At 40.8% G+C, this 7,702-nt stretch overlaps 1 pseudogene; it reads right to left on the reverse strand.

The window, feature by feature from the left end:
• Positions 1-351: 351 nt before the first annotated feature.
• On the reverse strand, positions 352-531 carry LOC148121792 (Nuclear RNase P; annotated as a pseudogene).
• Between the last annotated feature and the right edge of the window lie 7,171 nt (positions 532-7,702).

The following is a 7,702-nucleotide window of genomic DNA, read 5'->3' on the forward strand; positions in this document are numbered from 1 at the left end:
CCAGGTGCCTCAGGCAAAAGGTCCGCCTTTCTTTGTTACCTAGGATACGGTAACCAGGTAAACATGCCTTTATTATGATAATTAGGACCAGTTCTTTGAGGGAGAATGGACGTCGATCATCTGGCTACTTCCTGCTGACAAAGGGGCGATGTTTGGGGGATAAATGTTTTTATCTGACTGAATTCTTGGCGACAAATGTTTTTATCTGACTGAATTCTTAGCGACCTTGGCTGAGGGCGGCGGCAGCGGACGGCGGCGGCAGCAGACGGCGGCGGCTGCCATAGCTCCGCCTCTGAGGCCCAATGTGGCGCGCTCCGCATGGCCCCGCCCCGGGCCGTGCGCGGGCTCGCCGTTTCACCTCAGGCAATGAACTCGCACCACCGGCTGTGAGTCTTTTTCAAGCTCCGGCGAGGGGGGGCATCCGCCCACCCGTGGAGGGCCCGGTCTGCCCGCGCGCGGAGCCCCGTTCTCTGGGAACTCACCTCCCCGCTCGCCCATGTTGCTATGGAAACACAGTTTTTCCGCAGAGCCGATTCAGCTCCTCTTTGCCTTCTATGGCGCCGCTGCTCACCACGCAGCTTCCGCCTCAGTCAGGCGAGTCCGCTCAGGTGCTGAAAAAGTCCTCCAAAAACCATAGCCCCGCCAGAAGGCCTCTGCGGACTCCAGCAAATTTCCCGCCAGCAACTGGTTAGCATGGCCATGCCTCCCGAACGAGCTAGCACTGGAGAGTGCAATTTTGCGTCTCCCTCCTGAGTAGCTGGGATTACAGGTGTGCACCACCGCGCCCGGCCCACTTCCGTGTTTTTAATCAGGCATTACCGCTCAAAGGCGGGCCGGCTGCCGCCAGCACTCTCAGCACGATCAAGCAGCTTGTCTTTCTCAGTCAAAAATTAAAGTTTTTTGTACGTGAGAGCCAGAGACTGAGCTCTCTTAACAAAATTAGGCGAAAATCACCTCCAAAAGCTCTGTGGCTCTTTAAGAACAGGGAAGGCAGTGATCAAGTTTGCCTCCCTACGAGACTGTTGCCTCCAGTCTCTATCAGCGAGTACGCAGGTGGACGGAGAGGGAGCGGAAGCCGCGGTCTCCCGTACCCCATCGTCCTCAAAGTCCTGCCTTAGTTACCTCGCCTTTTTTGCTGCTGTTTACATTCCTCCTGCACTGAACTTAAGGGATTTTTCTTCCCCGTTGCTTTCTGTACCTTCTTTCAGATACCTTAACTTTGATTTTTTTTTTTTTTTTGTATTTTCTTTTCTATTTAGGCCTATCCTTTGAAATTCCTTTTTACATTTCTTTTCCTCCCCTTTCTGGGGATTTACAGACGTCACTCACCGCTCCATGTTCTCAGAGTTCTGAAATTCAAGGCTCTCTGTGCTGGTGTCTGATCTTGGCTTTTTCTCCCGGGCTTTCTCAGGGTCCCCCGGCGTAGTTGTCAGGGTCCCTCAGCGTCCCGGAGTTTCGAGCACCAGTTGCGGGGCGCCATCCCGTCCAGCAGGAATGAACCCCACCAAAAACGAGAATTCCTTCTCTGGTCACATCTTTATTTGGAGCATTCCCTTGAGGAAAATTGGGGGAAGGGACGATAGAGCAGGGACGAGAGAAAGCTTAGAGAGAGAGCGTTGGGCCCCGAGGCAGTTGCTTTTAAACGGTGGAGCAGCTTGAACGCTGTCCTGATTGGTTAATGCCATTCTGCTGGTCTGAGCATGTGCAGGCAAGGGTGCAGGCAGGGTTGCTCAGCCCCACGTGGCTACCTCCAAACTGCAGGACCACCTGTGCCTCCAGGTGGCTCCCAACAAACATGAACTGCATAACAGTGTACATAGAGAAGACTGCTATGTGGCTTCTTAAATTTAAAGATGACCCAAAGAAATCTTCTTATGGAACAGAAGTGAAAGTATTAAAACAAAATATGGTGACAGATGGGAGACAAGCAGGATGATGAAAAATTGATAAATATTTCAAATAAGTTGTAACTATGGGTTAACAATGTAGTCTTGTTGTCTAATTTGAAATTTATTTAAATTTTGTGTAAAAATACACAGTTAAAATGTAAGGAACTAAGGGAATTTAGTGAAAATTTATACTTAATTGTCCTTTGGGATGAAATGAGTTCCCAGAACTTTGTGCTCATAGACTAGTGCACAACAAAAGTAAAAGATGGAAGCAAGTCATTTAACCAAGTCTTCAAATTATTGACTATGTTCTTATTGAGCATTAAAATATAGACTTCTGGTTACATTCAAGGTGATTCAGTTAGGTTATATATGATTTTTCAAATAGAAAAGCATACAATAATCATTACTGTATTATTACTCCTACATACTATACACTGACACTGAAATACATGCATAAAACCATTACCATACTTACCTTATATAAATATACACATTGTTTTCATAACATTGAAATTTTTTACTAGATCAAATTCTCTTAAGCTTACATATCAGACAAACACTGAAATTATTGCTGTAAGCACAGGTTATGTATTTTTTCACTCTCCAATCTCATTTAAATGAAATCATAGAGCAAATATTATTCATTATCTTTTCTTCTTCTTGATGGCATAAATGTTTCTTTAAAAGTTCACTTAACAACACCCATAATGGCACAAGCATCTGACAACCCTCCACCAGCACAACTCAAAGAACGGAAACACACAAACTCTACCACCAGAAAAAAATAACCGGAATTAACAACCACTGGTCATTAATATCACTTAATATCAGTGGACTCAATTTACCTATAAAAGACATAGGTTAAGAAAATGGATATGAAATCAGGATCTAACATTCTGCTGTTTACAAGAAACACACCTCAAACTCAAAGACAGACACTACCTCAGAGCACAGGGTAGGAAAATGTTTTCCAATCAAATGGACCAAAGAAACAGATGGGTGTGGCTATACTAATATCTAACAAAATTGATTTCAAACTAAAATCAGTCAGAAGAGATGGAGATGGACACTTTATACTCATAACGGGAACAATTCATCAGGAGGAAGCCTCTATCTTGAATATCTATGCCCCTAATATAAAAGCACCAACTTATGTAAAAGAAACAGTACTGCAACTCAAAGCATACATCAAACCACACACACTAATAGTAGGAGATTTCAGTACTCCACTCTCACCAATGGATAGATAGAACTGACAGTAACTTAGCAGAGAAATAAGAGAATTATCAGATGTAATGAACCAAATGTACCTAACAGATATCTATAGAACATTCCTCCTAAACAGAAATAAATATACCTTCTTCTGAACATCACATGGAACCTTCTCAAAAATTGATCACATAATTGATAACAAAGTAAACATCCATAGACAGAAATAAATTGTAGTAACCACCTGTGTACTATCAGATCACCATGGAATACAGCTAGAATTAAACAACAATTCTAACCAGAGAAAGTCTACAAACTGATGGAAACTGAACAGTAAACTACTAAACCAGCCCTAGGTCAAGGAAAAAATAAAGAAAAAAATTAAAGTCTTCCTTGAATTCAATGAAATAAAGACATCTCATACCCCAATCTATGGGACACTATAAAAGCAGTGCTAAGAGGAAAGTTTATAGCACTAAGTGCCCCCATAAAGAAAATGGAGAAAGCACACAGTAGAGACTTAACAGCACACCTGAAAGTTCTAGAAAAAAAGAAGCAGATTCACTCAGGAGGAGTAGAAGACTGGCAATAATCAAACGGAGGGCTAAAATCAACAAAATTGAAACACGTAAAACAATCCAAAGAATCAATGAAACAAAAAGCTGGTTCCTGGACAAAATCAACAAGATTGACAAACCCCTCTCCAAACTAATCAAACGGCAGAGAAAGAACATGCAAATTAAGAAAATCAGAAATGAAAATGGGGACATAACCACAGAGACAGAGGAAATTCAGAGAATCATTAGATCTTACTACAAAAGCCTGTATGCCACAAAATTGAAAAATGTGAAAGAATTGGAAACTTTTTAAGATAAGTACCAATACCAAAATTAAAACAAGACCAGGTGAACAGTTTAAATAGACCTGTAATTCGCAAGGAATTAGAAGCTGTCATCAGAAACATCCCTACCAAAAAAACCCTGGACCAGATGGTTTCAATGCAGAATTCTACCAGAACTTCCAAGAAGATCTAATACCTATACTTCTTACTGTGTTTCACAAAATAGAAACAGAAGAGTCATTGCCAACTCCTTTTAAGAAGCTAGAGTCACCCTGATACCAAAACCACACAAAGACTTAAACAAAAAAGAGAACTATAGGCCAATCTCACTCATGAACATTGATGCAAAAATTCTCAATAAAATACTGGCAAACCAAATCCAAGAACACATCCAAAAAATTATACATTATGATCAAGTAGGCTTCATACTAGAGAGACAGGGCTGGTTCAAGATATGAAAATCTTTCAACGTAATCCATCATATAAATAAACTGAAGGAAAAAAAAACATATGATCATTTCATTAAATGCTCAAAAAGCATTTGACAAAATTCAACACCCCTTTATGATAAAGGTCTTGGAGAGATTAGAGGTATAATGTCCATTCCTAAATATTATAAAAGCAATATACAGCAAGCCAACAGCTAACATTAAATTAAATGAAGAGAAACTCAAAGACATCCCTCTAAAATCAGGAAGAAGACAAGGCTGTACACTCTCTCCATACATCTTCAATATCGTGCTTGAAGTTCTAGCAATAGCAATAAGACAGCATAAAGAGATCAAGGGTATTCGAATTGGAAAGGAAGAATTCAACCTTTCATTATTTGCAGAGGACACGATAGTGTACATAAGCGATGCCAAAAACTCTACCAAAGAACTCCTACAGGTGATAAACACCATTAGCAATGTGGAAGAATACAAGATCAACCCCCAAAAATCAGTTGCTCTCCTACACACAAAAAACAAAGAAGCAGAGAGTGAAATCAGAGAAACATCACCTTTCATGATAACCACAAATAGTATAAAGTACATTTTATTAACTCAAACCAAGGAAGTGAAAGATCTATTTGACAAGAACTTTAAGACTTTGAAGAAATAAATTGAACAAGATACCAGAAAATGGAAGGATCTCCCATGCTCTTGGATTAGGAGGATCAATATAGTAAAAATGGCAATTCTACCATAAGCAATCTATAGATTCAATGCAACCCCCTCAAAATCCCAACAAAATTCTTCGCAGACCTTGAGAGAACAATAATCAACTTTCTATGGAAAAACAAAAAACCCAGGATAGCCAAAACAATCCTATCCAATAAAAGTACCTCCAGACGCATTACCATCCCCGACTTCGAACTCTATTACAGAGATACAGTAATGAAAACTGCTTGGTATTGGCACAAATACAGTGATGTTGATCAATGGAATCGAAGCAAAGACCCAGATATTAATCCACAAACCTATGAACATATGATTTTTGACAAAGGAGCTAACATTATACAATGGAAGAAATAAAGCATCTTTAACAAATGGTGCTGGCATAACAGGATTTCAACCTGTGGAAGAATGAAAGGAGATCTATTTCTATCATCATGCACAAAACTCAAGTCCAAATGGATTCAAGACCTCAATATTAATCTGACCACACTTAATCTGATAAGAGAGAAATTGGGTAGTAGTCTACAACAAATGAGCACAGGAGACCTCTTCCTACATAAAACCACAGTAGCACAGACAAAAAGAGCATCAATAAATAAATGGGACCCCCTGAAACTGAGAAGCTTCTGTAAAGCAAGGGACACTGTCATTTAGACAAAAAGGCAACCTACTGACTGGGAGAAGATCTTCACCAACCCCACATCAGACGAAGGTCTGATCCCCAAAATATATAAAGAACTCAAGAAACTAGAGTTTAAAATGGTAACTAACCCACTTAAAAATTGGGTACTGAACTGAACAGAGAATTCTCAACAGAAGTTCAAATGGCCAAAAAACACTTAAGGTCATGCTCAACCTCCTTATTGATCAGGGAAATGAAAATCAAAACAACTCTGAGATAGCATCTTACACCTGTCAGAATAGCTAAACTCAAAAACACCAATGATAGCCTATGCTGGAGAGGATGTAGAGCAAGGAGAACACTCATCCATTGTTGGTGGGAATGCAAACTTGTGCAGCCACTGTGGAAATCAGTGTGGCGGTTTCTCAGGAAACTAGGAGTAAACCTATCTCAGGACCCAGCAATTCCACTCTTGGGAATATACACAAGAGATGCCCAATCACACTACAACAGCATTTGTTCTGCAATGTCATAGCAGCATTCTTTGTAATATCCAGAACCTGATAACAACATAGGTACCCCTCAATAGAAGAATAGATAAAGAACGTATGGCTCATATACACTTCAGAGTTCTACTAAGTGGTAAAAAACAATGACATCTTGAATTTTGCATGCAAATGGATGGAAATAGAAAATACTTTACTGAGTGAGGTAACCCAGACCCAAAAAGATGAATATGGTATGTACTCACTCATAAGTGGATTCTAGCCATAAATATAGGACATTGAGCCTATAATTTGTGATCCTAGAGAAGCTAAATAAGAAGGTGAACCTAAAGAAAATCATGTAGTTATCCTCCTGGATATTGAATGTTGACAAAATTGACGGACAGAAGTTGGGAGCACGGGGGTGGTGGTGAGGTGGGGATAAGGAGCAATGGGTGGAGAGAAGGGAAAAGTGGAGAATGGGGAGAGCTTGAGGGAATGGGAAGGTTGAGATGAAGGAGGGGTGGATGTGGGAGCATGGGAGTATATATCTTAATTAAGGGAGCCATTTTAGGGTTTGCAAGAGACTTGGCTCTAGAGGGGTTCTCAGGTATCCACGGAGATATCCCCAGCATTATCAAGATTCCTTGAGCAGCAAAGGAAAGGGTTCCTGAACTGACCTTATTCTATAGCCACACTGGTGAATTTTTTGCATATTACCATAGAACCTTCATCTGGCGATGGATGGTGATAGAGACAGAGACCCATGTTGGAGCACTGGACTAAACTCCCAAAGTCCCAATGAGGAGTAGAAGGAGGGAGAACATTAGCAAGAAATTCAGGACCATGAGGGGTGCATTCATCCACTGAGACGGTTTGGACAGATCGAATGGGAGATCACCAAGGCCAGTTGGAATGGGACTGATGGAGCATGTGATCAAACTGGACTCTCTGAATGTGACTGACAGTGGAGCATGACTGAAAACCCAAGAACAATGGCACTTGACTTTGATTCTACTGCATGGATGGGCTTTGTGGGAGCCTTGTCTGTTTGGATGCTCACATTTCTGGACCTGGGGTGAGATGGGAGGTCCTTGGACGTCCCATAGGGTAGGGAACCCTGACTGCCTTTTGGCCTGGAGAAGGAGGGGGAGGGGTGTGTGGGGAAGGGAGGGAAGGGAAGTGAGAGGAGGGGAGGAGGTGGAAATTTTTAATAAAAAAATAAAATGACTGAAAATTATCACAAAGATGGATATAATCATGAAACTAGAGCATCTTAGAGAATAATGTAGGGAAAGTCTATCTAGTATAGGGTTTTTTGGTGACTTAGTACAATGCCAAACTGATGATCTATTAATGATAATATATGAAAGACTTTAATAACATGCCTTAATTCATCTGTGAAAAATACTAGCAAGAGACATGGACATTTTTAAAAATCTCTTTCATAAATTACTACCTTCTTAAAAAGTCAACTAACTCAGCAGTTTAACAAT

This window comes from Myodes glareolus, chromosome 6, assembly GCF_982192425.1.
Source record: "Myodes glareolus chromosome 6, mMyoGla1.1, whole genome shotgun sequence".
Lineage (NCBI taxonomy): Eukaryota > Metazoa > Chordata > Mammalia > Rodentia > Cricetidae > Myodes > Myodes glareolus.